This window comes from Marmota monax, unplaced genomic scaffold, assembly GCF_021218885.2.
Source record: "Marmota monax isolate L192 unplaced genomic scaffold, Marmota_monax_Labrador192_F-V1.1 WCK01_AAM20220418_F8-fsc00022, whole genome shotgun sequence".
In the NCBI taxonomy this organism is placed as follows: domain Eukaryota; kingdom Metazoa; phylum Chordata; class Mammalia; order Rodentia; family Sciuridae; genus Marmota; species Marmota monax.
In genome coordinates, this window is record NW_026695215.1 from 16,525,155 (window position 1) to 16,531,150 (window position 5,996).

The window sequence follows — 5,996 nt, forward strand, 5'->3', positions numbered from 1 at the left end:
AAAAGCCCAGTTTTCTGGATAATGCAAGAAAAGTACAACATAGAAAAATGGGTTTCTTTAGGCTTTCAGCCCAACAGTGGTAAATTCAGGGAGAGAAGATTTGGGGATCACATCAAAGTCTGGCTTATACATTGAGCTACATATTTTTGTTAATGGAAAGAGATTCTTATTGGTTTTGTGTGTGTGTGTGTGTGTGTGTGTGTGTGTGATTTTTGGTACCAAGAATTGAACCCAAGGGTATTTAACCACTGAGCTATAGTCCAAGCCCTTTTTAAATTTTTAATTTGAGACAGGGTCTTTCTAAGTTGCTGAGTGCCTCACTAAATTGCTGAGGCTGGCTTTGAACTTTCGATCCTCCTGCCTCAGGCTCGGAGCCTCTGGGATTACAGTCGTGTACCACTGTGCCTAGCTTTGCCTTGTTCTTTGATGTGGTCCTCCCAAAGATGTTCATGTGCTGTCTGAGACCTATAAATTTATTACTGCTATGATTTGAATAAGTGTCCCACCAAGGACCATAGGTTAAAAGCTTGGTCCTCAGGGTAGTGGTCAGGGGAAGTGGGGAAACCTTTAGGAGATGGGCTGTGGGGGGCCCTTAAGTCACAGAGGTGTGCCCTTAAAGGAGAGAGTGAGACCCCAGACCTTTCCCTGTTCCCTGTACTGATGCCTGGGAGAGCAGTTGGCTCCACCTTGTGTTCCCTGCCCTGCCATTCCCATCTGGCACGCCCATCAGAGGAGAGAGCAATGGCTCTGCCTGTTCATCTGCCTTATCTTGGACTAGCACCTCCAACACTATGAGCCAAAATAATCCTTTCCTCTTTATAAGTTAATTATCTGAGGCATTTTATTATAGTGACAGAAAGCTAACACAGTTACCTTTCATAGCAAAAGGGACTTTGAGGATGTGATTAAATTAGAGATCTGTAGATGGAGGATTATCCCGGATTATCTGTGTGGCACAATGTAATCACACCATGTAATTATAAAACCAACAAGAGAGTCGGGGAAGGAGGTGTGAAGAAGGAAGCAATGGTCAGACTGATGTGGCTGTGAGCCAGGATCTATGAATGACATCCAGAAACAGGAAATGCAAGAGAGGAGCTCTCTCCTAGGGCCTCCAGGGGGAATGCGGTTCTGCCAACACCTTCATTTTAGTCTATGGGGCCCTCTCAGACTTCAAACCTCCAGAAATGTAGGATGATAATTCACCTTTTTAAAAAACACTTAAAAACATAAATCCTTATCTTTTAAAAATATTTCTTGCAAAGGCATGATGTCTGGTATTTGCTCCAAAGTAGTTTTTAAAAATTAGGGTGTGGTGGGTGGGATGTTAGTGAAACTAGGTCGGCCACAGCTGATGGTCATTGAAGCTGGAAATGAATCTGTGGTGGTTCAATATAGTGTTTTCTTTGTATTTACATAGGCTTAATATTTTTCCATAATAACGTAGCTAAGAAAGCAAGAAAGACGGAGGGTGTGGGGGAGACGAGGAGGAAGGGAAAGAGGTTATGAAAAAGAAAAAAAAAGGAAAAAGAGAAAGAAGGGAGAGACAAAGAGGGAGAGGAAGAAGCCCTTCCCTTGTTTGCAGTGTAAGTCGTGATCTACAGGAACCATTGTGTGGTTGGCTGAAGGATCAGATGGAAGACAGCTGTCACCCTGCAGAACCATTTTCCACACAGAAATCAATCCCCAAGCCACCCCCCACCCCGAGTGGGCTTAAGATTCTGAGACCTGTAGACCTGGTGTGTATTTGCATGTTTGAACATTCATGAACCTGTGACAGAAGAGCCTCCTCAGTGGACCTCAGTGTCCCTCAGCTCCAGTGGCCTCTTGGCCAGCCCTCTGGCTCCTCAACACAGTGGACACAGGAAAGCAGCTTTGTTGGGCCACACACATCTTTTGAGACACTAATCTTACAGGTGGCCTGGTGACAGCTGGGAGATGGGAGCGGCATCATTCCCTGGAATGAGATGCCAGAGACGTGTTTGAATACAGGAGGAGATTTCACAAGCCTCTCAAATAAGCTAAGCCATTGAGAAGCGAGGCCGGGATGAGGGGCCAGAGCCAGCACCCGCAGACGAAGACAGCCTTCTTCCTCAGCATGAGGCAGGAGTACCAGGCACCAAGTGAGGGTCCCGGTGTGGGAGGTCTGGTAGAAAGGGTGGGATGAGGCTGGGACCTTTCAAGCCAGCATCCTGAGAGGAGGCTCAAGGCCTGTCCCAAGGATCTCTGCTCCAATCTCATGGCTCTTGGGAAGCCAAGCAGCCTCCCAAACCGGGCACCTTGTGGCCACTACTTGGCCTGTCAACCATATGGGCAGAGGACCAACCTCACAAGGCAAGAAGCAAGCCATCATTTTGTGAATCTGTCCCCTGTGCTCTGAGGAGTCCTGCAGAGCCGACAGATCAGTAAAGAATGAAAAGGCACATTTCCTCCTTGTCCTCGGAGTGGGGGCCTGGAGCTCCCCTGAGCCCTTGGTCCAGCCAGGAGCCCACCTGGGGCCCTTTAGACCTCTCCTCTCCTCCCTTTTCCCTTCTCCCTCCTCACCCCAACCCAGGATTGCCCCTGTGCCAGTCCGTCCCACTGCACACACAAGGTCACTGGCCTGGCTGTTGTGTCCTTGGCAGCTCTTGGGGCCTCCAAGAATTGGCTCTGGATCTCTGCCACCCTTCTTTAAGGCTAGTGAATGAAGCAAGCTCACTTAGAGGTGTCCTAGCACGTTTACCTTCCCCTCCAATCATTAGCAAGACTGCCCTCCATCTTGTCCACCTGTCTCCTCCTTCCTCTGCACTATCTCCTCCTCCTCACCTCTCTCATCCTGACTGCCCTCAATGTCCAGCCAGAGCCTCACAGATTTGATCCCTCATACACCGCCAGCCCACTCAGACCCCTTGTCTCATTTCTATCCACTCTCCTCAGTTCCTCTTCTGATTCACACAACCCAAGTGATGTCAGCTCAAGCAGAAAGAAACTCCAGAATATGCCCTGATTCATGAATTAAATTGAGCATGATGGAGTTGGCAGAGAAAAGATGATCATGATCGTACCAGATGCCTCCACAGAGCACATTCCACTTCAACCCACTGGACTGATCTTAGGGCCCCAGAAGCAGGGCACGGACCTGCTGCACCCTGGCCTTTCACTTCCAAAGCTCCTCTGGCTCAAGCAGCAGCAGAGCTGAAGCAGCCTCTGGGCCCCACCTCTCCTTTGCAGTTCATCACGCTGAGAGGTGGGTACTCAGTGTCTCCATCTACAGAGGTGGAGACCGAGGCACAAAGAGGCCACGTCATCTATTCAAGACTGCTCCACAAGACAGTGACATAGGCAAAGTCAAACCAGGCCATCTGGCCCTGAAGCCTACTCATGACACCTTCCCCCAGCTTTGAGAAACTCACAGCCAGCAGGGGCTGTGCCTGGGAGGAGACCCAGAAGAGGACGAGGATACTGACCTTTAGGGGACTAGACAAAGAGACAGGAGGGACCAAGGAAAACCAACCACATTAAGTGTTGTGCTGCCCAGCTCAGAAGAGAGAGGTCAGGTGAGCAGATGTCCAAAGTGGTCAGAAGAAGGAGGAGTGGCCAGATCTTGGTTCTTTGGAATGGACAAGGGAGGCCTGGGAAGATAGGAGGAGCAGCAGGCCTCTGCTCAACTGCAAGGGTCCTCTCCAGACATGGCAGAACTGACTCAGACCCTTGTGAACCAGGCACCGTGCTGGGTTTTGGCATAAACCATCTCAGGAGACACAAGACAAAGGGAGAAGGTTGGGGACGCTGAGAAACTCAGTTGGCTGGGCTGGATGGTGCCAGAGAACAGGGGAGAGGACTTTAGACTAGTTGTAGGTGGCCAAGGAAGGGCTTGTTTGCTGTTTAAGCCTTTGGCTGATCCTCCATCCCAGTGAGTCAGGATGATAAGGAAGCCCAGGGCTGTGGGTGGCCCTGAGAATTCAGGAGCAGCCCCACCCATTCCCCTGACTGAACTACAGAGGCATCTTCTCACACTTTGACGAAGGGCAGGGCTGGGACAGGTTGTGTTGGCCACCCAGTCAAGATGAGCTCTGGGCTGGCCATAGAGAGACACTGAGCCAATGTCTGTATGAACCTCTGAGAACCCCAAGAGATGACCACAAAGGAGAGGAAGGCCCAATGCTGGGACAGCCATGCTATTCATCCAGGGCAGTTTTCTTCCCCTACCCCAACTTTGCAGTCTGAAGGCATCTTTATGGGGTGCCACTGGGATCTTGTGACTAGAGGCCAGGGATGTTGCTAAATATCCCACAAGACACAGTGATAGGGGACAGACAGATGTGAGTGGTGGGGACACAAGCTTAGGGAATAATTCCATAAAATGGGCCCACTGTGCTGACTCTTTTCCAAGAAGCAAATTACCTGCAGCCTTGCCTGACTTAAGTGGACAGGATCTGTCACATTCCTCAGCACACTACCTGTTATCTGCAGGAGAAGTGCAGGCCCAAAATAATGTCCATAAGAGGAACCCAAGCTCCCCTGAAGGGGGATACTTTGGTGACTCTGTCTACAGACCAGATCCTGAAACTCCTAGAGATAAGGGTAATTCCTCCTAAACAAAAAAATCTCTAAGAATGTATGGTTAAGAAATCCAATTAGAACCTGTCAGCATGGGTCAAAGTGACTTCGAATTGTCATGGCAGTGGGGACTTAAAAATCTGTTGTCATTGAGGCTCTCTGCCCTGGACTTGGGCAGGACTCTGGAAACTTCTCTGGGATTCCCAATAAAAGTGGAGTGCAGGAGAAACACATTATCCTTCTCCTCTCTGAGTGACAGGACCCACTCTCCCTTGGGAGTGTCCCCTTTCCCTTTTCCTGTCCCTTCAATAAACTCATGCCTGTTACTTTGAGGCTGAGGGATGTGTCTGAAATCTGACTCCATCACAAGAATTGGGAGTTAAGTGGGGGGGGGGGGGTTCCTATATGTTGCCTCAGTTTCCCAAAAGGCCCCAGCCCTGTAATATTAGGACAGTTCCCACTACCCAACCTCAGTCCCCAAATGTCAACGGGGCTGAGGTTGAGAAACCCTGGTGAAGAGCAAGTGAGGCCTGAGAGACTGAAATCCACACCACTCCCCAGGAGGAAGCTGCCTGTACCCTGAGGAAGGGGTGTCTTTTCCTGATTCTGCCTGGAGCAGCCAGGCTAACATGAGCTTGGGGGTAGGGAGGATGTGCTGGTGCTGCTAGAGAGGAAGAGAGTGTACTTGCTGTCACCCAGGCTGTCATTTGTGCTAAAAGCAATTTAAAAGAGATATTCAGTCTTTAATGGAGGGTCAAAAAGTCAACCAATGTGATTATGTCATCTCCTTGGTGGCAGAGAGAGCCCTTTTAAAAGCACTGTGACATACCCACACAGGTGGCAAATAAGATGTGATCCAAGATCACCATTGTAACACTGTTTCTAAGAGTGAAGCCACATCAATGCCCGTCAAGAGGGCCAGGCAGGGTAAACAACAGAATACCCTGCACCACCATGGGGATGCTTTATGCACAGCGATGAATAGGAACCCGAATACATTAAGCGGAAAAAAGCAAAGTGCAGAACTCGAGGGAGTACTTGGCAGCTATTAAGTGAAAGAGAGGACAAAATAAACAGTATATTGGTAATTGCTTACATTTGCATGAAGTAGTGGGTCTCTAACTTGATTGTGCATCAGAATCAGCCCCAAGGACTTCAAATAATATAAAACTTGATTTTTATTTTTCGGGCAGGATTGGAGAGCGTTCCCCCCTCTTCTCCCCAGAGTTTTACTGCCGGGCCCACTGGCGCGGGGGCAGCGTGGAGCCTTAGACAAAGGCCTGTTAAGTGGCCTCTTTCCCTAATCCCTCCAGCAAACCTGAGGACTCTGATTCCCAGGCCTCAAGTGGCCGCTGAGGGTGACAAGTTCATGGCGTTCAAAGGAATCCCTCAGGAACCGAAGAGTTGGGACCAATAAAGGGACCTCTCACGTCCCATCACCTCCTCTTCCTTTACAG

The 5,996-nt window shown here is 49.5% G+C and overlaps 1 protein-coding gene across 1 annotated transcript in view; it reads left to right on the top strand.

Annotated features, from left to right (window-relative positions):
• Nmnat3 (nicotinamide nucleotide adenylyltransferase 3) overlaps positions 1–5,996 on the top strand; it is a 141,920-nt gene that overhangs the window by 135,809 nt on the left and 115 nt on the right. The gene's annotated exons all lie outside the window — the stretch shown is intronic.